Source organism: Ambystoma mexicanum, chromosome 7p (genome assembly GCF_040938575.1).
Source record: "Ambystoma mexicanum isolate Mex_15411 chromosome 7p, UKY_AmexF1_1, whole genome shotgun sequence".
NCBI lineage: Eukaryota > Metazoa > Chordata > Amphibia > Caudata > Ambystomatidae > Ambystoma > Ambystoma mexicanum.
Window position 1 is genome coordinate 731,082,098 of NC_090939.1, and position 24,089 is coordinate 731,106,186.

The window sequence follows — 24,089 nt, forward strand, 5'->3', positions numbered from 1 at the left end:
TCAGAATATGTTAGCAGCCCAAAAAAGGCCTTAAAATGCATTTTGGGCGTGCAAAAATGTTGAAAACTTTGGAGGCCCAAAAAAGGGGTTACAGGCATCCTAGACCCCTGAAAAGTACAGAAAATGATTGTCGCTCAAAAATGGTGTCAGAGAGCCCTGAATGTCCCAAAAACATTTGCAGCCTGAAAGGGGCATTAACCCGCATCCTAGACCACTGAAATGCCCAAAAATATTTTTGCCACAAAAAATGCATACTACACCCCTGAAAGTTCTGAAAATGTTAGCAGCCCAAAAATGCCTTAAAGTGCATCTTAGGCCTGAAAAAATGTAGAAAACTTTGGAGGTGGAAAAAAAGTGTTTAGGGGCATCCTAGACCCCCTAAACTCCAGAAAATGTTGGTGGGCCAAAATCGGTGTCAGAGAGCTCTGAATGTCCCAAAAACATTTGCAGCCTGAAAGGGGCATTAAGCAGCATCCTAGACCACTGAAATTTCCCTAAATATTTTTGGCATGAAAAATGCAACCTATACCCCTGAAGCTCAGAATATGTTAGCAGCCCAAAAAAGGCCTTAAAATGCATTTTGGGCGTGCAAAAATGTTGAAAACTTTGGAGGCCCAAAAAAGGGGTTACAGGCATCCTAGACCCCTGAAAAGTACAGAAAATGATTGTCGCTCAAAAATGGTGTCAGAGAGCCCTGAATGTCCCAAAAACATTTGCAGCCTGAAAGGGGCATTAACCCGCATCCTAGACCACTGAAATGCCCAAAAATATTTTTGCCACAAAAAATGCATACTACACCCCTGAAAGTTCTGAAAATGTTAGCAGCCCAAAAATGCCTTAATAAGCATTTTAGGCCTGCAAAAATGTTGAAAACTTTGAAGGACCAAAAAAGGGATTTACAGGCATCCTAGACCCCCTAAAGTCCAGAAAATGTTGGTGGGCCAAAATCTGTGTCAGAGAGCTCTGAATGTCCCAAAAACATTGTCAACCTGAAAGGGGCATTAACTCGCATCCTAGACCACTGAAATTCCCAAAAATATTTTTGGCACAAAAAATGCATACTACACCCCTGAAAGTTCTGAAAATGTTAGCAGCCCAAAAATGCCTTAAAATGCATTTTAGGCCTGCAAAAATGTAGAAAACTTTGAAGGACCAAAAAAGGGGTTTAGAGGCATCCTAGACCCCCTAAAGTCCAGAAAATGGTTGTGGCCCAAAAATGGTGTCAGAGAGCCCTGAATGCTCCAAAAACATTTGCAGCCTGAAAGGGGCACTAACCCGCATCCTAGACCACTGAAATTCCCAAAAATATTTTTGGCACAAAAAATGAGCCCTACAACCCTGAAAGATCAGAAAATGTTGGCATCTCAAAAAAAGGACTTAAAATGCATCTTAAGCATACAACAATGTTGAAAACTTTGAAGGTCCAAAAAAGGGGTTTACAGGCATCCTAGACCCCCTAAAGTCCAGAAAATGGTTGTGGCCCAAAAATGGTGTCAGAGAGCCCTGAATGTCCCAAAAACATTTGCAGCCTGAAAGGGGCATTAATCTGCATCCTAGACCACTGAAATTCACAAAAATATTTTTGGCACAAAAAAATGCATACTACACCCCTGAAAGTTCTGAAAATGTTAGCAGCCCAAAAATGCCTTAAAATGCATTTTAGGCCTGCAAAAATGTAGAAAACTTTGAAGGACCAAAAAAGGGGTTTAGAGGCATCCTAGACCCCCTAAAGTCCAGAAAATGGTTGTGGCCCAGAAATGGTGTCAGAGAGCCCTGAATGTCCCAAAAACATTTGCAGCCTCAAAGGGGCATTAACCCGCATCCTAGACCACTGAAATTCCCAAAAATATTTTTGGCACGAAAAATGCACCCTACACCCATGAAGCTCAGAATATGTTAGCAGCCCAAAAAAGGCCTTAAAATGCATTTTAGGCCTGCAAAAATGTTGAAAACTTTGAAGGACCAAAAAGGGGTTTACAGGCATCCTAGACCCCCTAAAGTCCAGAAAATGTTTGTGGCCCAAAAACAGTGTCAGAGAGCTCTGAATGTCCCAAAAACATTTGCAGCCTGAAAGTGGCACTAACCCACATCCCAGACCACTGAAATTCCTAAAAATATTTTTGGCACAAAAAATGCATCCTACAACCCTGAAAGATCAGAAAATGTTGGCATCTCAAAAAAAGGCCTTAAAATGCATTTTAGGCCTGCAAAAATGTTGAAAACTTTGAAGGACCAAAAAAGGGGTTTACAGGCATCCTAGACCCCCTAAAGTCCAGAAAATGTTGGTGGCCCAAAAATGGTGTCAGAGAGCCCTGAATGTCCCAACAACATTTGCAGAGTGAAACGGGCATTAAGCCGCATCCTAGACGACTGAAATTCCCAAAAATATTTTTGGCACAAAAAATGCATACTACACCCCTGAAAGTTCTAAAAATGTTAGCAGCCCAAAAATGCCTTAAAATGCATTTTAGGCCTGCAAAAATGTAGAAAACTTTGAAGGACCAAAAAAGGGGTTTACAGGCATCCTAGACCCCCTAAAGTCCAGAAAATGGTTGTGGCCCTAAAATGGTGTCAGAGAGCTCTGAATGTCCCAAAAACATTTGCAGCCTGAAAGGGGCATTAATCCGCATCCTAGACCACTGAAATTCCCAAAAATATTTTTGGCACAAAAAATGCATACTACACCCCTGAAAGTTCTGAAAATGTTAGCAGCCCAAAAATGCCTTAAAATGCATTTTAGGCCTGCAAAAATGTTGAAAACTTTGGAGGCTGAAAAAAGGGGTTTAGAATCATCCTAGACCCCCTAAAGTCCAGAAAATGTTGGTGGCCCAAAAATGGTGTCAGAGAGCCCTGAATGCTCCAAAAACATTTGCAGAGTGAAACGGGCATTAACCCGAATCCTAGACCACTGAAACTCCAAAAAATATTTTTGCCACGAAAAATGCAACCTATACCCCTGAACCTTAGAATATGTTAGCAGCCCGAAAAAGGCCTTAAAATGCATTTTATGCCTGCAAAAATGTTGAAAACTTTGGAGGCCCAAAAAAGGGGTTTACAGGCATCCTAGACCCCCTAAAGTGCAGAAAATATTTGTGGCCCAAAAACAGTGTCAGAGAGCTCTGAATGTCCCAAAAACATTTGCAGCCTGAAAGTGGCACTAACCCACATCCCAGACCACTGAAATTCCTAAAAATATTTTTGGCACAAAAAATGCATCCTACAACCCTGAAAGATCAGAAAATGTTGGCATCTCAAAAAAAGGCCTTAAAATGCATTTTAGGCCGGCAAAAATGTTGAAAACTTTGAAGGACCAAAAAAGGGGTTTACAGGCATCCTAGACCCCCTAAAGTCCAGAAAATGTTGGTGGCCCAAAAATGGTGTCAGAGAGCCCTGAATGTCCCAAAAACATTTGCAGAGTGAAACGGTCATTAAGCCGCATCCTAGACCACTGAAATTACCAAAAATATTTATGGCACAAAAAATGCATACTACACCCCTGAAAGTTCTGAAAATGTTAGCAGCCCAAAAATGCCTTAAAATGCATTTTAGACCTGCAAAAATGTAGAAAACTTTGAAGGACCAAAAAAGGGGTTTAGAGGCATCCTAGACCCCCTAAAGTCCAGAAAATGGTTGTGGCCCAGAAATGGTGTCAGAGAGCCCTGAATGTCCCAAAAACATTTGCAGCCTCAAAGGGGCATTAACCCGCATCCTAGACCACTGAAATTCCCAAAAATATTTTTGGCACGAAAAATGCATCCTACACCCATGAAGCTCAGAATATGTTAGCAGCCCAAAAAAGGCCTTAAAATGCATTTTAGGCCTGCAAAAATGTTGAAAACTTTGAAGGACCAAAAAAGAGGTTTACAGGCATCCTAGACCCCCTAAAGTCCAGAAAATGTTGGTGGCTCATAAATGGTGTCAGAGAGCCTTGAATGTCCCAAAAACATTGTCAGCCTGAAAGGGGCATTAACTCGCATCCTAGACCACTGAAATTCCCAAAAATATTTTTGCCACGAAAAATTCATCCTTCACCCCTGAAAGCTCAGAATATGTTAGCAGCCCAAAAAATGCCTTAAAATGCATTTTAGACCTGCAAAAATGTTGAAAACTTTGAAGGACCAAAAAAGGGCTTTACAGGCATCCTAGACCCCCTAAAGTCCAGAAAATGTTGGTGGCCCAAAAATGGTGTCAGAGAGCCCTGAATTCTCCAAAAACATTTGCAGAGTGAAACGGGCATTAACCCGAATCCTAGACCACTGAAACTCCAAAAAATATTTTTGCCACGAAAAATGCAACCTATACCCCTGAAGCTCAGAATATGTTAGCAGCCCAAAAAAGGCCTTAAAATGCATTTTATGCCTGCAAAAATGTTGAAAACTTTGGAGGCCCAAAAAAGGGGTTTACAGGCATCCTACACCCCCTAAAGTCCAGAAAATGTTTGTGGCCCAAAAACAGTGTCAGAGAGCTCTGAATGTCCCAAAAACATTTGCAGCCTGAAAGTGGCACTAACCCACATCCCAGACCACTGAAATTCCTAAAAATATTTTTGGCACAAAAAATGCATCCTACAACCCTGAAAGATCAGAAAATGTTGGCATCTCAAAAAAAGGCCTTAAAATGCATTTTAGGCCGGCAAAAATGTTGAAAACTTTGAAGGACCAAAAAAGGGGTTTACAGGCATCCTAGACCCCCTAAAGTCCAGAAAATGTTGGTGGCCCAAAAATGGTGTCAGAGAGCCCTGAATGTCCCAAAAACATTTGCAGAGTGAAACGGTCATTAAGCCGCATCCTAGACCACTGAAATTACCAAAAATATTTATGGCACAAAAAATGCATACTACACCCCTGAAAGTTCTGAAAATGTTAGCAGCCCAAAAATGCCTTAAAATGCATTTTAGACCTGCAAAAATGTAGAAAACTTTGAAGGACCAAAAAAGGGGTTTAGAGGCATCCTAGACCCCCTAAAGTCCAGAAAATGGTTGTGGCCCAGAAATGGTGTCAGAGAGCCCTGAATGTCCCAAAAACATTTGCAGCCTCAAAGGGGCATTAACCCGCATCCTAGACCACTGAAATTCCCAAAAATATTTTTGGCACGAAAAATGCATCCTACACCCATGAAGCTCAGAATATGTTAGCAGCCCAAAAAAGGCCTTAAAATGCATTTTAGGCCTGCAAAAATGTTGAAAACTTTGAAGGACCAAAAAGGGGTTTACAGGCATCCTAGACCCCCTAAAGTCCAGAAAATGTTTGTGGCCCAAAAACAGTGTCAGAGAGCTCTGAATGTCCCAAAAACATTTGCAGCCTGAAAGTGGCACTAACCCACATCCCAGACCACTGAAATTCCTAAAAATATTTTTGGCACAAAAAATGCATCCTACAACCCTGAAAGATCAGAAAATGTTGGCATCTCAAAAAAAGGCCTTAAAATGCATTTTAGGCCTGTAAAAATGTTGAAAACTTTGAAGGACCAAAAAAGGGGTTTACAGGCATCCTAGACCCCCTAAAGTCCAGAAAATGTTGGTGGCCCAAAAATGGTGTCAGAGAGCCCTGAATGTCCCAAAAACATTTGCAGAGTGAAACGGGCATTAAGCCGCATCCTAGACGACTGAAATTCCCAAAAATATTTTTGGCACAAAAAATGCATACTACACCCCTCAAAGTTCTAAAAATGTTAGCAGCCCAAAAATGCCTTAAAATGCATTTTAGGCCTGCAAAAATGTAGAAAACTTTGAAGGACCAAAAAAGGGGTTTACAGGCATCCTAGACCCCCTAAAGTCCAGAAAATGTTGGTGGGCCAAAATCTGTGTCAGAGAACTCTGAATGTCCCAAAAACATTTGCAGCCTCAAAGGGGCATTAACCCGCATCCTAGACCACTGAAATTCCCAAAAATATTTTTGGCACGAAAAATGCATACTACTCCCATGAAGCTCAGAATATGTTAGCAGCCCAAAAAAGGCCTTAAAATGCACTTTAGGCCTGCAAAAATGTTGAAAACTTTGATGGACCAAAAAAGGGGTTTACAGGCATCCTAGACCCCCTAAAGTCCAGAAAATGTTGGTGGCCCAAAAATGGTGTCAGAGAGCCCTGAATGTCCCAAAAACATTTGCAGAGTGAAACGGGCATTAACACGCATCCTAGACCACTGAAATTCCCAAAACCAAAAATATTTTTGGCACAAAAAATGCATACTACACCCCTGAAAGTTCTGAAAATGTTGGCAGCCCAAAAATGCCTTAAAATGCATTTTAGGCCTGCAAAAATGTTGAAAACTTTGAAGGACCAAAAAAGGGCTTTACAGGCATCCTAGACCCCCTAAAGTCCAGAAAATGTTGGTGGCCCAAAAATGGTGTCAGAGAGCCCTGAATGCTCCAAAAACATTTGCAGAGTGAAACGGGCATTAACCCGAATCCTAGACCACTGAAATTCCCAAAAATATTTTTGGCACGAAAAATGCATCCTACACCCATGAAGCTCAGAATATGTTAGCAGCCCAAAAAAGGCCTTAAAATGCATTTTAGGCCTGCAAAAATGTTGAAAACTTTGAAGGACCAAAAAGGGGTTTACAGGCATCCTAGACCCCCTAAAGTCCAGAAAATGTTTGTGGCCCAAAAACAGTGTCAGAGAGCTCTGAATGTCCCAAAAACATTTGCAGCCTGAAAGTGGCACTAACCCACATCCCAGACCACTGAAATTCCCAAAAATATTTTTGGCACAAAAAATGCATCCTACAACCCTGAAAGATCAGAAAATGTTGGCATCTCAAAAAAAGGCCTTAAAATGCATTTTAGGCCTGCAAAAATGTTGAAAACTTTGAAGGACCAAAAAAGGGGTTTACAGGCATCCTAGACCCCCTAAAGTCCAGAAAATGTTGGTGGCCCAAAAATGGTGTCAGAGAGCCCTGAATGTCCCAACAACATTTGCAGAGTGAAACGGGCATTAAGCCGCATCCTAGACGACTGAAATTCCCAAAAATATTTTTGGCACAAAAAATGCATACTACACCCCTGAAAGTTCTAAAAATGTTAGCAGCCCAAAAATGCCTTAAAATGCATTTTAGGCCTGCAAAAATGTAGAAAACTTTGAAGGACCAAAAAAGGGGTTTACAGGCATCCTAGACCCCCTAAAGTCCAGAAAATGGTTGTGGCCCTAAAATGGTGTCAGAGAGCTCTGAATGTCCCAAAAACATTTGCAGCCTGAAAGGGGCATTAACCCGCATCCTAGACCACTGAAATTCCCAAAAATATTTTTGGCACAAAAAATGCATACTACACCCCTGAAAGTTCTGAAAATGTTAGCAGCCCAAAAATGCCTTAAAATGCATTTTAGGCCTGCAAAAATGTTGAAAACTTTGGAGGCTGAAAAAAGGGGTTTAGAATCATCCTAGACCCCCTAAAGTCCAGAAAATGTTGGTGGGCCAAAATCTGTGTCAGAGAGCTCTGAATGTCCCAAAAACATTTGCAGCCTCAAAGGGGCATTAACCCGCATCCTAGACCACTGAAATTCCCAAAAATATTTTTGGCACGAAAAATGCATACTACTCCCATGAAGCTCAGAATATGTTAGCAGCCCAAAAAAGGCCTTAAAATGCATTTTAGGCCTGCAAAAATGTTGAAAACTTTGACGGACCAAAAAAGGGGTTTACAGGCATCCTAGACCCCCTAAAGTCCAGAAAATGTTGGTGGCCCAAAAATGGTGTCAGAGAGCCCTGAATGTCCCAAAAACATTTGCAGCCTCATAGGGGCATTAACCCGCATCCTAGACCACTGAAATTCCCAAAAATATTTTTGGCACGAAAAATGCATCCTACACCCATGAAGCTCAGAATATGTTAGCAGCCCAAAAAAGGCCTTAAAATGCATTTTAGGCCTGCAAAAATGTTGAAAACTTTGAAGGACCAAAAAGGGGTTTACAGGCATCCTGGACCCCCTAAAGTCCAGAAAATGTTGGTGGCCCAAAAATGGTGTCAGAGAGCCCTGAATGTCCCAAAAACATTTTCAGAGTGAAACGGGCATTAACACGCATCCGAGACCACTGAAATTCCCAAAAATATTTTTGGCACAAAAAATGCATTCCACACCCCTGAAAGTTCTGAAAATGTTAGCAGCCCAAAAATGCCTTAAAATGCATTTTAGGCCTGCAAAAATGTTGAAAACTTTGAAGGACCAAAAAAGGGGTTTACAGGCATCCTAGACCCCCTAAAGTCCAGAAAATGTTGGTGGCCCAAAAATGGTGTCAGAGAGCCCTGAATGCTCCAAAAACATTTGCAGAGTGAAACGGGCATTAACCCGAATCCTAGACCACTGAAATTCCCAAAAATATTTTTGGCACAAAAAATGCATACTACACCCCTGAAAGTTCTGAAAATGTTAGCAGCCCAAAAATGCCTTAAAATGCATTTTAGGCCTGCAAACATGTTGAAAACTTTGAAGGACCAAAAAAGGGGTTTACAGGCATCCTAGACCCCCTAAAGTCCAGAAAATGTTGGTGGGCCAACATCTGTGTCAGAGAGCTCTGAATGTCCCAAAACATTTGCAGCCTGAAAGGGGCATTAACCCGCATCCTAGACCACTGAAACTCCCAAAAATATTTTTGCCACGAAAAATGCAACCTATACCCCTGAAGCTCAGAATATGTTAGCAGCCCAAAAAAGGCCTTAAAATGCATTTTATGCCTGCAAAAATGTTGAAAACTTTGGAGGCCCAAAAAAGGGGTTTACAGGCATCCTAGACCCCCTAAAGTCCAGAAAATGTTTGTGGCCCAAAAACAGTGTCAGAGAGCTCTGAATGTCCCAAAATCATTTGCAGCCTGAAAGTGGCACTAACCCACATCCCAGACCACTGAAATTCCTAAAAATATTTTTGGCACAAAAAATGCATCCTACAACCCTGAAAGATCAGAAAATGTTGGCATCTCAAAAAAAGGCCTTAAAATGCATTTTAGGCCTGCAAAAATGTTGAAAACTTTGGAGGCCCAAAAAAGGGGTTTACAGGCATCCTAGACCCCCTAAAGTCCAGAAAATGTTTGTGGCCCAAAAACAGTGTCAGAGAGCTCTGAATGTCCCAAAATCATTTGCAGCCTGAAAGTGGCACTAACCCACATCCCAGACCACTGAAATTCCTAAAAATATTTTTGGCACAAAAAATGCATCCTACAACCCTGAAAGATCAGAAAATGTTAGCAGCCCAAAAATGCCTTAAAATGCATTTTAGGCCTGCAAAAATGTAGAAAACTTTGAAGGACCAAAAAAGGGGTTTACATGCATCCTAGACCCCCTAAAGTCCAGAAAATGGTTGTGGCCCTAAAATGGTGTCAGAGAGCCCTGAATGTCCCAAAAACATTTGCAGCCTGAAAGGGGCATTAACCCGCATCCTAGACCACTGAAATTCCCAAAAATATTTTTGGCACGAAAAATGCATACTACTCCCATGAAGCTCAGAATATGTTAGCAGCCCAAAAAAGGCCTTAAAATGCATTTTAGGCCTGCAAAAATGTTGAAAACTTTGACGGACCAAAAAAGGGGTTTACAGGCATCCTAGACCCCCTAAAGTCCAGAAAATGTTGGTGGCCCAAAAATGGTGTCAGAGAGCCCTGAATGTCCCAAAAACATTTGCAGAGTGAAACGGGCATTAACACGCATCCTAGACCACTGAAATTACCAAAAATATTTTTGGCACAAAAAATGCATACTACACCCCTGAAAGTTCTGAAAATGTTAGCAGCCCAAAAATGCCTTAAAATGCATTTTAGGCCTGCAAAAATGTTGAAAACTTTGAAGGACCAAAAAAGGGCTTTACAGGCATCCTAGACCCCCTAAAGTCCAGAAAATGTTGGTGGCCCAAAAATGGTGTCAGAGAGCCCTGAATGCTCCAAAAACATTTGCAGAGTGAAATGGACATTAACCCGAATCCTAGACCACTGAAACTCCAAAAAATATTTTTGCCACGAAAAATGCAACCTATACCCCTGAACCTCAGAATATGTTAGCAGCCCGAAAAAGGCCTTAAAATGCATTTTATGCCTGCAAAAATGTTGAAAACTTTGGAGGCCCAAAAAAGGGGTTTACAGGCATCCTAGACCCCCTAAAGTGCAGAAAATGTTTGTGGCCCAAAAACAGTGTCAGAGAGCTCTGAATGTCCCAAAAACATTTGCAGCCTGAAAGTGGCACTAACCCACATCCCAGACCACTGAAATTCCTAAAAATATTTTTGGCACAAAAAATGCATCCTACAACCCTGAAAGATCAGAAAATGTTGGCATCTCAAAAAAAGGCCTTAAAATGCATTTTAGGCCGGCAAAAATGTTGAAAACTTTGAAGGACCAAAAAAGGGGTTTACAGGCATCCTAGACCCCCTAAAGTCCAGAAAATGTTGGTGGCCCAAAAATGGTGTCAGAGAGCCCTGAATGTCCCAAAAACATTTGCAGAGTGAAACGGTCATTAAGCCGCATCCTAGACCACTGAAATTCCCAAAAATATTTTTGGCACGAAAAATGCATCCTACACCCATGAAGCTCAGAATATGTTAGCAGCCCAAAAAAGGCCTTAAAATGCATTTTAGGCCTGCAAAAATGTTGAAAACTTTGAAGGACCAAAAAAGAGGTTTACAGGCATCCTAGACCCCCTAAAGTCCAGAAAATGTTGGTGGCTCATAAATGGTGTCAGAGAGCCTTGAATGTCCCAAAAACATTGTCAGCCTGAAAGGGGCATTAACTCGCATCCTAGACCACTGAAATTCCCAAAAATATTTTTGCCACGAAAAATTCATCCTTCACCCCTGAAAGCTCAGAATATGTTAGCAGCCCAAAAAATGCCTTAAAATGCATTTTAGACCTGCAAAAATGTTGAAAACTTTGAAGGACCAAAAAAGGGCTTTACAGGCATCCTAGACCCCCTAAAGTCCAGAAAATGTTGGTGGCCCAAAAATGGTGTCAGAGAGCCCTGAATGCTCCAAAAACATTTGCAGAGTGAAACGGGCATTAACCCGAATCCTAGACCACTGAAACTCCCAAAAATATTTTTGCCACGAAAAATGCAACCTATACCCCTGAAGCTCAGAATATGTTAGCAGCCCAAAAAAGGCCTTAAAATGCATTTTATGCCTGCAAAAATGTTGAAAACTTTGGAGGCCCAAAAAAGGGGTTTACAGGCATCCTACACCCCCTAAAGTCCAGAAAATGTTTGTGGCCCAAAAACAGTGTCAGAGAGCTCTGAATGTCCCAAAAACATTTGCAGCCTGAAAGTGGCACTAACCCACATCCCAGACCACTGAAATTCCTAAAAATATTTTTGGCACAAAAAATGCATCCTACAACCCTGAAAGATCAGAAAATGTTGGCATCTCAAAAAAAGGCCTTAAAATGCATTTTAGGCCGGCAAAAATGTTGAAAACTTTGAAGGACCAAAAAAGGGGTTTACAGGCATCCTAGACCCCCTAAAGTCCAGAAAATGTTGGTGGCCCAAAAATGGTGTCAGAGAGCCCTGAATGTCCCAAAAACATTTGCAGAGTGAAACGGTCATTAAGCCGCATCCTAGACCACTGAAATTACCAAAAATATTTATGGCACAAAAAATGCATACTACACCCCTGAAAGTTCTGAAAATGTTAGCAGCCCAAAAATGCCTTAAAATGCATTTTAGACCTGCAAAAATGTAGAAAACTTTGAAGGACCAAAAAAGGGGTTTAGAGGCATCCTAGACCCCCTAAAGTCCAGAAAATGGTTGTGGCCCAGAAATGGTGTCAGAGAGCCCTGAATGTCCCAAAAACATTTGCAGCCTCAAAGGGGCATTAACCCGCATCCTAGACCACTGAAATTCCCAAAAATATTTTTGGCACGAAAAATGCATCCTACACCCATGAAGCTCAGAATATGTTAGCAGCCCAAAAAAGGCCTTAAAATGCATTTTAGGCCTGCAAAAATGTTGAAAACTTTGAAGGACCAAAAAGGGGTTTACAGGCATCCTAGACCCCCTAAAGTCCAGAAAATGTTTGTGGCCCAAAAACAGTGTCAGAGAGCTCTGAATGTCCCAAAAACATTTGCAGCCTGAAAGTGGCACTAACCCACATCCCAGACCACTGAAATTCCTAAAAATATTTTTGGCACAAAAAATGCATCCTACAACCCTGAAAGATCAGAAAATGTTGGCATCTCAAAAAAAGGCCTTAAAATGCATTTTAGGCCTGTAAAAATGTTGAAAACTTTGAAGGACCAAACAAGGGGTTTACAGGCATCCTAGACCCCCTAAAGTCCAGAAAATGTTGGTGGCCCAAAAATGGTGTCAGAGAGCCCTGAATGTCCCAAAAACATTTGCAGAGTGAAACGGGCATTAAGCCGCATCCTAGACGACTGAAATTCCCAAAAATATTTTTGGCACAAAAAATGCATACTACACCCCTCAAAGTTCTAAAAATGTTAGCAGCCCAAAAATGCCTTAAAATGCATTTTAGGCCTGCAAAAATGTAGAAAACTTTGAAGGACCAAAAAAGGGGTTTACAGGCATCCTAGACCCCCTAAAGTCCAGAAAATGTTGGTGGGCCAAAATCTGTGTCAGAGAACTCTGAATGTCCCAAAAACATTTGCAGCCTCAAAGGGGCATTAACCCGCATCCTAGACCACTGAAATTCCCAAAAATATTTTTGGCACGAAAAATGCATACTACTCCCATGAAGCTCAGAATATGTTAGCAGCCCAAAAAAGGCCTTAAAATGCACTTTAGGCCTGCAAAAATGTTGAAAACTTTGATGGACCAAAAAAGGGGTTTACAGGCATCCTAGACCCCCTAAAGTCCAGAAAATGTTGGTGGCCCAAAAATGGTGTCAGAGAGCCCTGAATGTCCCAAAAACATTTGCAGAGTGAAACGGGCATTAACACGCATCCTAGACCACTGAAATTCCCAAAACCAAAAATATTTATGGCACAAAAAATGCATACTACACCCCTGAAAGTTCTGAAAATGTTGGCAGCCCAAAAATGCCTTAAAATGCATTTTAGGCCTGCAAAAATGTTGAAAACTTTGAAGGACCAAAAAAGGGCTTTACAGGCATCCTAGACCCCCTAAAGTCCAGAAAATGTTGGTGGCCCAAAAATGGTGTCAGAGAGCCCTGAATGCTCCAAAAACATTTGCAGAGTGAAACGGGCATTAACCCGAATCCTAGACCACTGAAATTCCCAAAAATATTTTTGGCACAAAAAATGCATACTACACCCCTGAAAGTTCTGAAAATGTTGGCATCTCAAAAAAAGGCCTTAAAATGCATTTTAGGCCGGCAAAAATGTTGAAAACTTTGAAGGACCAAAAAAGGGGTTTACAGGCATCCTAGACCCCCTAAAGTCCAGAAAATGTTGGTGGCCCAAAAATGGTGTCAGAGAGCCCTGAATGTCCCAAAAACATTTGCAGAGTGAAACGGTCATTAAGCCGCATCCTAGACCACTGAAATTACCAAAAATATTTATGGCACAAAAAATGCATACTACACCCCTGAAAGTTCTGAAAATGTTAGCAGCCCAAAAATGCCTTAAAATGCATTTTAGACCTGCAAAAATGTAGAAAACTTTGAAGGACCAAAAAAGGGGTTTAGAGGCATCCTAGACCCCCTAAAGTCCAGAAAATGGTTGTGGCCCAGAAATGGTGTCAGAGAGCCCTGAATGTCCCAAAAACATTTGCAGCCTCAAAGGGGCATTAACCCGCATCCTAGACCACTGAAATTCCCAAAAATATTTTTGGCATGAAAAATGCATCCTACACCCATGAAGCTCAGAATATGTTAGCAGCCCAAAAAAGGCCTTAAAATGCATTTTAGGCCTGCAAAAATGTTGAAAACTTTGAAGGACCAAAAAGGGGTTTACAGGCATCCTAGACCCCCTAAAGTCCAGAAAATGTTTGTGGCCCAAAAACAGTGTCAGAGAGCTCTGAATGTCCCAAAAACATTTGCAGCCTGAAAGTGGCACTAACCCACATCCCAGACCACTGAAATTCCTAAAAATATTTTTGGCACAAAAAATGCATCCTACAACCCTGAAAGATCAGAAAATGTTGGCATCTCAAAAAAAGGCCTTAAAATGCATTTTAGGCCTGTAAAAATGTTGAAAACTTTGAAGGACCAAACAAGGGGTTTACAGGCATCCTAGACCCCCTAAAGTCCAGAAAATGTTGGTGGCCCAAAAATGGTGTCAGAGAGCCCTGAATGTCCCAAAAACATTTGCAGAGTGAAACGGGCATTAAGCCGCATCCTAGACGACTGAAATTCCCAAAAATATTTTTGGCACAAAAAATGCATACTACACCCCTCAAAGTTCTAAAAATGTTAGCAGCCCAAAAATGCCTTAAAATGCATTTTAGGCCTGCAAAAATGTAGAAAACTTTGAAGGACCAAAAAAGGGGTTTACAGGCATCCTAGACCCCCTAAAGTCCAGAAAATGTTGGTGGGCCAAAATCTGTGTCAGAGAACTCTGAATGTCCCAAAAACATTTGCAGCCTCAAAGGGGCATTAACCCGCATCCTAGACCACTGAAATTCCCAAAAATATTTTTGGCACGAAAAATGCATACTACTCCCATGAAGCTCAGAATATGTTAGCAGCCCAAAAAAGGCCTTAAAATGCACTTTAGGCCTGCAAAAATGTTGAAAACTTTGATGGACCAAAAAAGGGGTTTACAGGCATCCTAGACCCCCTAAAGTCCAGAAAATGTTGGTGGCCCAAAAATGGTGTCAGAGAGCCCTGAATGTCCCAAAAACATTTGCAGAGTGAAACGGGCATTAACACGCATCCTAGACCACTGAAATTCCCAAAACCAAAAATATTTTTGGCACAAAAAATGCATACTACACCCCTGAAAGTTCTGAAAATGTTGGCAGCCCAAAAATGCCTTAAAATGCATTTTAGGCCTGCAAAAATGTTGAAAACTTTGAAGGACCAAAAAAGGGCTTTACAGGCATCCTAGACCCCCTAAAGTCCAGAAAATGTTGGTGGCCCAAAAATGGTGTCAGAGAGCCCTGAATGCTCCAAAAACATTTGCAGAGTGAAACGGGCATTAACCCGAATCCTAGACCACTGAAATTCCCAAAAATATTTTTGGCACAAAAAATGCATACTACACCCCTGAAAGTTCTGAAAATGTTAGCAGCCCAAAAATGCCTTAAAATGCATTTTAGGCCTGCAAACATGTTGAAAACTTTGAAGGACCAAAAAAGGGGTTTACAGGCATCCTAGACCCCCTAAAGTCCAGAAAATGTTGGTGGCCCAAAATCTGTGTCAGAGAGCTCTGAATGTCCCAAAACATTTGCAGCCTGAAAGGGGCATTAACCCGCATCCTAGACCACTGAAACTCCAAAAAATATTTTTGCCACGAAAAATGCAACCTATACCCCTGAAGCTCAGAATATGTTAGCAGCCCAAAAAAGGCCTTAAAATGCATTTTATGCCTGCAAAAATGTTGAAAACTTTGGAGGCCCAAAAAAGGGGTTTACAGGCATCGTAGACCCCCTAAAGTCCAGAAAATGTTTGTGGCCCAAAAACAGTGTCAGAGAGCTCTGAATGTCCCAAAAACATTTGCAGCCTGAAAGTGGCACTAACCCACATCCCAGACCACTGAAATTCCTAAAAATATTTTTGGCACAAAAAATGCATCCTACAACCCTGAAAGATCAGAAAATGTTGGCATCTCAAAAAAAGGCCTTAAAATGCATTTTAGGCCGGCAAAAATGTTGAAAACTTTGAAGGACCAAAAAAGGGGTTTACAGGCATCCTAGACCCCCTAAAGTCCAGAAAATGTTGGTGGCCTAAAAATGGTGTCAGAGAGCCCTGAATGTCCCAAAAACATTTGCAGAGTGAAACGGGCATTAAGCCGCATCCTAGACCACTGAAATTACCAAAAATATTTATGGCACAAAAAATGCATACTACACCCCTGAAAGTTCTGAAAATGTTAGCAGCCCAAAAATGCCTTAAAATGCATTTTAGGCCTGCAAAAATGTTGAAAACTTTGAAGGACCAAAAAAGGGGTTCACAGGCATCCTAGACCCCCTAAAGTCCAGAAAATGTTGGTGGCCCAAAAATGGTGTCAGAGAGCCCTGAATGTCCCAAAAACATTTGCAGAGTGAAACGGGCATTAACCCGCATCCTAGACCTCTGACATTCCCAAAAATATTTTTGGCACAAAAAATGAATACTACACCCATGAAGCTCAGAATATGTTAGCAGCCCAAAAAAGGCCTTAAAGTGCATCTTAGGCCTGCAAAAATGTAGAAAACTTTGGAGGTGGAAAGAAGGGGTTTAGAGGCATCCTAGACCCCCTAAAGTCCAGAAAATGGTTGTGGCCCAAAAATGGTGTCAGAGAGCCCTGAATGTCCCAAAAACATTTGCAGCCTCATAGGGGCATTAACCCGCATCCTAGACCACTGAAATTCCCAAAAATATTTTTGGCACGAAAAATGCATCCTACACCCATGAAGCTCAGAATATGTTAGCAGCCCAAAAAAGGCCTTAAAATGCATTTTAGGCCTGCAAAAATGTTGAAAACTTTGAAGGACCAAAAAGGGGTTTACAGGCATCCTAGACCCCCTAAAGTCCAGAAAATGTTGGTGGCCCAAAAATGGTGTCAGAGAGCCCTGAATGTCTCAAAAACATTTTCAGAGTGAAACGGGCATTAACACGCATCCGAGACCACTGAAATTCCCAAAAATATTTTTGGCACAAAAAATGCATTCCACACCCCTGAAAGTTCTGAAAATGTTAGCAGCCCAAAAATGCCTTAAAATGCATTTTAGGCCTGCAAACATGTTGAAAACTTTGAAGGACCAAAAAAGGGGTTTACAGGCATCCTAGACCCCCTAAAGTCCAGAAAATGTTGGTGGGCCAACATCTGTGTCAGAGAGCTCTGAATGTCCCAAAACATTTGCAGCCTGAAAGGGGCATTAACCCGCATCCTAGACCACTGAAACTCCCAAAAATATTTTTGCCACGAAAAATGCAACCTATACCCCTGAAGCTCAGAATATGTTAGCAGCCCAAAAAAGGCCTTAAAATGCATTTTATGCCTGCAAAAATGTTGAAAACTTTGGAGGCCCACAAAAGGGGTTTACAGGCATCCTAGACCCCCTAAAGTCCAGAAAATGTTTGTGGCCCAAAAACAGTGTCAGAGAGCTCTGAATGTCCCAAAATCATTTGCAGCCTGAAAGTGGCACTAACCCACATCCCAGACCACTGAAATTCCTAAAAATATTTTTGGCACAAAAAATGCATCCTACAACCCTGAAAGATCAGAAAATGTTGGCATCTCAAAAAAAGACCTTAAAATGCATTTTAGGCCTGCAAAAATGTTGAAAACTTTGAAGGACCAAAAAAGGGGTTTACAGGCATCCTAGACCCCCTAAAGTCCAGAAAATGTTGGTGGCCCAAAAATGGTGTCAGAGAGCTCTGAATGTCCCAAAAACATTTGCAGAGTGAAACGGGCATTAAGCCGCATCCTAGACCACTGAAATTCCCAAAAATATTTTTGGCACAAAAAATGCATACTACACCCCTGAAAGTTCTGAAAATGTTAGCAGCCCAAAAATGCCTTAAAATGCATTTTAGGCCTGCAAAAATGTAGAAAACTTTGAAGGACCAAAAAAGGGGTTTACATGCATCCTAGACCCCCTAAAGTCCAGAAAATGGTTGTGGCCCTAAAATGGTGTCAGAGAGCCCTGAATGTCCCAAAAACATTTGCAGCCTGAAAGGGGCATTAACCCGCATCCTAGACCACTGAAATTCCCAAAAATATTTTTGGCACAAAAAATGCATACTACACCCCTGAAAGTTCTGAAAATGTTAGCAGCCCAAAAATGCCTTAAAATGCATTTTAGGCCTGCAAAAATGTTGAAAACTTTGGAGGCTGAAAAAAGGGGTTTAGAATCATCCTAGACCCCCTAAAGTCCAGAAAATGTTGGTGGTCCAAAATCGAAGTCAGAGAGCTCTGAATGTCCCAAAAACATGTGCAGCCTGAAAGTGGCACTAACCCACATCCCAGACCACTGAAATTCCCAAAAATATTTTTGGCACAAAAAATGCATCCTACAACCCTGAAAGATCAGAAAATGTTGGCATCTCAAAAAAAGGACTTAAAATGCATCTTAAGCTTACAAAAATATTGAAAACTTTGAAGGTCCAAAAAAGGGGTTTACAGGCATCCTAGACCCCCTAAAGTCCAGAAAATGTTGGTGGGCCACAATCTGTGTCAGAGAGCTCTGAATGTCCCAAAAACATTTGCAGCCTCAAAGGGGCATTAACCCGCATCCTAGACCACTGAAATTCCCAAAAATATTTTTGGCACAAAAAATGCATCCTACTCCCATGAAGCTCAGAATATGTTAGCAGCCCAAAAAAGGCCTTAAAATGCATTTTAGGCCTGCAAAAATGTTGAAAACTTTGACGGACCAAAAAAGGGGTTTACAGGCATCCTAGACCCCCTAAAGTCCAGAAAATGTTGGTGGCCCAAAAATGGTGTCAGAGAGCCCTGAATGTCCCAAAAACATTTGCAGAGTGAAACGGGCATTAACACGCATCCTAGACCACTGAAATTCCCAAAACCAAAAATATTTTTGGCACAAAAAATGCATCCTACTCCCATGAAGCTCAGAATATGTTAGCAGCCCAAAAAAGGCCTTAAAATGCATTTTAGGCCTGCAAAAATGTTGAAAACTTTGACGGACCAAAAAAGGGGTTTACAGGCATCCTAGACCCCCTAAAGTCCAGAAAATGTTTGTGGCCCAAAAACAGTGTCAGAGAGCTCTGAATGTCCCAAAATCATTTGCAGCCTGAAAGTGGCACTAACCCACATCCCAGACCACTGAAATTCCTAAAAATATTTTTGGCACAAAAAATGCATCCTACAACCCTGAAAGATCAGAAAATGTTGGCATCTCAAAAAAAGGCCTTAAAATGCATTTTAGGCCTGCAAAAATGTTGAAAACTTTGAAGGACCAAAAAAGGGGTTTACAGGCATCCTAGACCCCCTAAAGTCCAGAAAATGTTGGTGGCCCAAAAATGGTGTCAGAGAGCTCTGAATGTCCCAAAAACATTTGCAGCCTGAAAGGGGCATTAACCCGCATCCTAGACCACTGAAATTCCCAAAAATATTTTTGGCACAAAAAATGCATACTACACCCCTGAAAGTTCTGAAAATGTTAGCAGCCCAAAAATGCCTTAAAATGCATTTTAGGCCTGCAAAAATGTTGAAAACTTTGGAGGCTGAAAAAAGGGGTTTAGAATCATCCTAGACCCCCTAAAGTCCAGAAAATGTTGGTGGGCCACAATCTGTGTCAGAGAGCTCTGAATGTCCCAAAAACATTTGCAGCCTCAAAGGGGCATTAACCCGCATCCTAGACCACTGAAATTCCCAAAAATATTTTTGGCACAAAAAATGCATCCTACTCCCATGAAGCTCAGAATATGTTAGCAGCCCAAAAAAGGCCTTAAAATGCATTTTAGGCCTGCAAAAATGTTGAAAACTTTGACGGACCAAAAAAGGGGTTTACAGGCATCCTAGACCCCCTAAAGTCCAGAAAATGTTGGTGGCCCAAAAATGGTGTCAGAGAGCCCTGAATGTCCCAAAAACATTTGCAGAGTGAAACGGGCATTAACACGCATCCTAGACCACTGAAATTCCCAAAACCAAAAATATTTTTGGCACAAAAAATGCATACTACACCCCTGAAAGTTGTGAAAATGTTAGCAGCCCAAAAATGCCTTAAAATGCATTTTAGGCCTGCAAAAATGTTGAAAACTTTGAAGGACCAAAAAAGGGGTTTACAGGCATCCTAGACCCCCTAAAGTCCAGAAAATGTTGGTGGCCCAAAAATGGTGTCAGAGAGCCCTGAATGCTCCAAAAACATTTGCAGAGTGAAACGGGCATTAACCCGAATCCTAGACCACTGAAATTCCCAAAAATATTTTTGGCACAAAAAATGCATACTACACCCCTGAAAGTTCTGAAAATGTTAGCAGCCCAAAAATGCCTTAAAATGCATTTTAGGCCTGCAAACATGTTGAAAACTTTGAAGGACCAAAAAAGGGGTTTACAGGCATCCTAGACCCCCTAAAGTCCAGAAAATGTTGGTGGCCCAGAATCTGTGTCAGAGAGCTCTGAATGTCCCAAAACATTTGCAGCCTGAAAGGGGCATTAACCTGCATCCTAGACCACTGAAACTCCAAAAAATATTTTTGCCACGAAAAATGCAACCTATACCCCTGAAGCTCAGAATATGTTAGCAGCCCAAAAAAGGCCTTAAAATGCATTTTATGCCTGCAAAAATGTTGAAAACTTTGGAGGCCCAAAAAAGGGGTTTACAGGCATCCTAGACCCCCTAAAGTCCAGAAAATGTTTGTGGCCCAAAAACAGTGTCAGAGAGCTCTGAATGTCCCAAAAACATTTGCAGCCTGAAAGTGGCACTAACCCACATCCCAGACCACTGAAATTCCTAAAAATGTTTTTGGCACAAAAAATGCATCCTACAACCCTGAAAGATCAGAAAATGTTGCCATCTCAAAAAAAGGCCTTAAAATGCATTTTAGGCCTGCAAAAATGTAGAAAACCTTGAAGGACCAAAAAAGGGGTTTACAGGCATCCTAGACCCCCTAAAGTCCAGAAAATGGTTGTGGCCCTAAAATGGTGTCAGAGAGCCCTGAATGTCCCAAAAACATTTGCAGCCTGAAAGGGGCATTAACCCGCATCCTAGACCACTGAAATTCCCAAAAATATTTTTGGCACAAAAAATGCATACTACACCCCTGAAAGTTCTGAAAATGTTAGGAGCCCAAAAATGCCTTAAAATGCATTTTAGGCCTGCAAAGATGTTGAAAACTTTGGAGGCTGAAAAAAGGGGTTTAGAATCATCCTAGACCCCCTAAAGTCCAGAAAATGTTGGTGGGCCAAAATCTGTGTCAGAGAGCTCTGAATGTCCCAAAAACATTTGCAGCCTCAAAGGGGCATTAACCCGCATCCTAGACCACTGAAATTCCCAAAAATATTTTTGGCACGAAAAATGCATCCTACACCCATGAAGCTCAGAATATGTTAGCAGCCCAAAAAAGGCCTTAAAATGCATTTTAGGCCTGCAAAAATGTTGAAAACTTTGACGGACCAAAAAAGGGGTTTACAGGCATCCTAGACCCCCTAAAGTCCAGAAAATGTTGGTGGCCCAAAAATGGTGTCAGAGAGCCCTGAATGCTCTAAAAACATTTGCCGAGTGAAACGGGCATTAACCCGCATCCTAGACCACTGAAATTCCCAAAAATATTTTTGGCACAAAAAATGCATACTACACCCCTGAAAGTTCTGAAAATGTTAGCAGCCCAAAAATGCCTTAAAATGCATTTTAGGCCTGCAAACATGTTGAAAACTTTGAAGGACCAAAAAAGGGGTTTACAGGCATCCTAGACCCCCTAAAGTCTAGAAAATGTTTGTGGCCCAAAAACAGTGTCAGAGAGCTCTGAATGTCCCAAACAGATTTGCAGCCTGAAAGGGGCATTAAGTCGCATCCTAGACCACTGAAATTCCCCAAAATATTTTTGCCACAAAAAATGCATCCTACAACCCTGAAAGATCAGAAAATGTTGGCAGCTCAAAAAAAGGACTTAAAATGCTTCTTAGGCCTGCACAAATGTTGAACACTTTGGAGGCCGAAAAAAGGGGTTTACAGGCATCCTAGACCCCCCAAAGTCCAGAAAATGTTGGTGGGCCAAAATCGGTGTCAGAGAGCTCTGAATGTCCCAAAAACATTTTCAGCCTGAAAGTGGCACTAACCCACATCCCAGACCACTGAAATTCCTAAAAATATTTTTGGCACAAAAAATGCATACTACACCCCTGAAAGTTCTGAAAATGTTAGCAGCCCAAAAATGCCTTAAATTCATTTTAGGCCTGTAAAAATGTTGAAAACTTTGGAGGCTGAAAAAAGGGGTTTAGAATCATCCTAGACCCCCTAAAGTCCAGAAAATGTTGGTGGGCCAAAATCTGTGTCAGAGAGCTCTGAATGTCCCAAAAACATTTGCAGCCTCAAAGGGGCATTAACCCGCATCCTAGACCACTGAAATTCCCAAAAATATTTTTGGCACGAAAAATGCATCCTACTCCCATGAAGCTCAGAATATGTTAGCAGCCCAAAAAAGGCCTTAAAATGCATTTTAGGCCTGCAAAAATGTTGAAAACTTTGACGGACCAAAAAAGGGGTTTACAGGCATCCTAGACCCCCTAAAGTCCAGAAAATGTTGGTGGCCCAAAAATGGTGTCAGGGAGCCCTGAATGTCCCAAAAACATTTGCAGAGTGAAACGGGCATTAACACGCATCCTAGACCACTGAAATTCCCAAAACCAAAAATATTTTTGGCACAAAAAATGCATACTACACCCCTGAAAGTTCTGAAAATGTTAGCAGCCCAAAAATGCCTTAAAATGCATTTTAGGCCTGCAAAAATGTTGAAAACTTTGAAAGACCAAAAAAGGGGTTTACAGGCATCCTAGACCCCCTAAAGTCCAGAAAATGTTGGTGGCCCTAAAATGGTGTCAGAGAGCCCTGAATGCTCCAAAAACATTTGCAGAGTGAAACGGGCATTAACCCGAATCCTAGACCACTGAAATTCCCAAAAATATTTTTGGCACAAAAAATGCATACTACACCCCTGAAAGTTCTGAAAATGTTAGCAGCCCAAAAATGCCTTAAAATGCATTTTAGGCCTGCAAACATGTTGAAAACTTTGAAGGACCAAAAAAGGGGTTTACAGGCATCCTAGACCCCCTAAAGTCCAGAAAATGTTGGTGGCCCAAAATCTGTGTCAGAGAGCTCTGAATGTCCCAAAACATTTGCAGCCTGAAAGGGGCATTAACCCGCATCCTAGACCACTGAAACTCCAAAAAATATTTTTGCCACGAAAAATGCAACCTATACCCCTGAAGCTCAGAATATGTTAGCAGCCCAAAAAAGGCCTTAAAATGCATTTTATGCCTGCAAAAATGTTGAAAACTTTGGAGGCCCAAAAAAGGGGTTTACAGGCATCCTAGACCCCCTAAAGTCCAGCAAATGTTTGTGGCCCAAAAACAGTGTCAGAGAGCTCTGAATGTCCCAAAAACATTTGCAGCCTGAAAGTGGCACTAACCCACATCCCAGACCACTGAAATTCCTAAAAATATTTTTGGCACAAAAAATGCATCCTACAACCCTGAAAGATCAGAAAATGTTGGCATCTCAAAAAAAGGCCTTAAAATGCATTTTAGGCCTGCAAAAATGTTGAAAACTTTGAAGGACCAAAAAAGGGGTTTACAGGCATCCTAGACCCCCTAAAGTCCAGAAAATGTTGGTGGGCCAAAATCTGTGTCAGAGAGCTCTGAATGTCCCAAAACATTTGCAGCCTGAAAGGGGCATTAACCCGCATCCTAGACCACTGAAACTCCAAAAATATTTTTGCCACGAAAAATGCAACCTATACCCCTGAAGCTCAGAATATGTTAGCAGCCCAAAAAAGGCCTTAAAATGCATTTTATGCCTGCAAAAATGTTGAAAACTTTGGAGGTCCAAAAAAGGGGTTTACAGGCATCCTAGACCCCCTAAAGTCCAGAAAATGTTTGTGGCCCAAAAACAGTGTCAGAGAGCTCTGAATGTCCCAAAAACATTTGCAACCTGAAAGTGGCACTAGCCCACATCCCAGACCACTGAAATTCCTAAAAATATTTTTGGCACAAAAAATGCATCCTACAACCCTGAAAGATCAGAAAATGTTGGCATCTCAAAAAAAGGCCTTAAAATGCATTTTAGGCCGGCAAAAATGTTGAAAACTTTGAAGGACCAAAAAAGGGGTTTACAGGCATCCTAGACCCCCTAAAGTCCAGAAAATGTTGGTGGCCCAAAAATGGTGTCAGAGAGCCCTGAATGTCCCAAAAACATTTGCAGAGTGAAACGGGCATTAAGCCGCATCCTAGACCACTGAAATTCCCAAAAATATTTTTGGCACAAAAAATGCATACTACACCCCTGAAAGTTCTGAAAATGTTAGCAGCCCAAAAATGCCTTAAAATGCATTTTAGGCCTGCAAGAAAGTTGAAAACTTTGGAGGTGGAAAAAA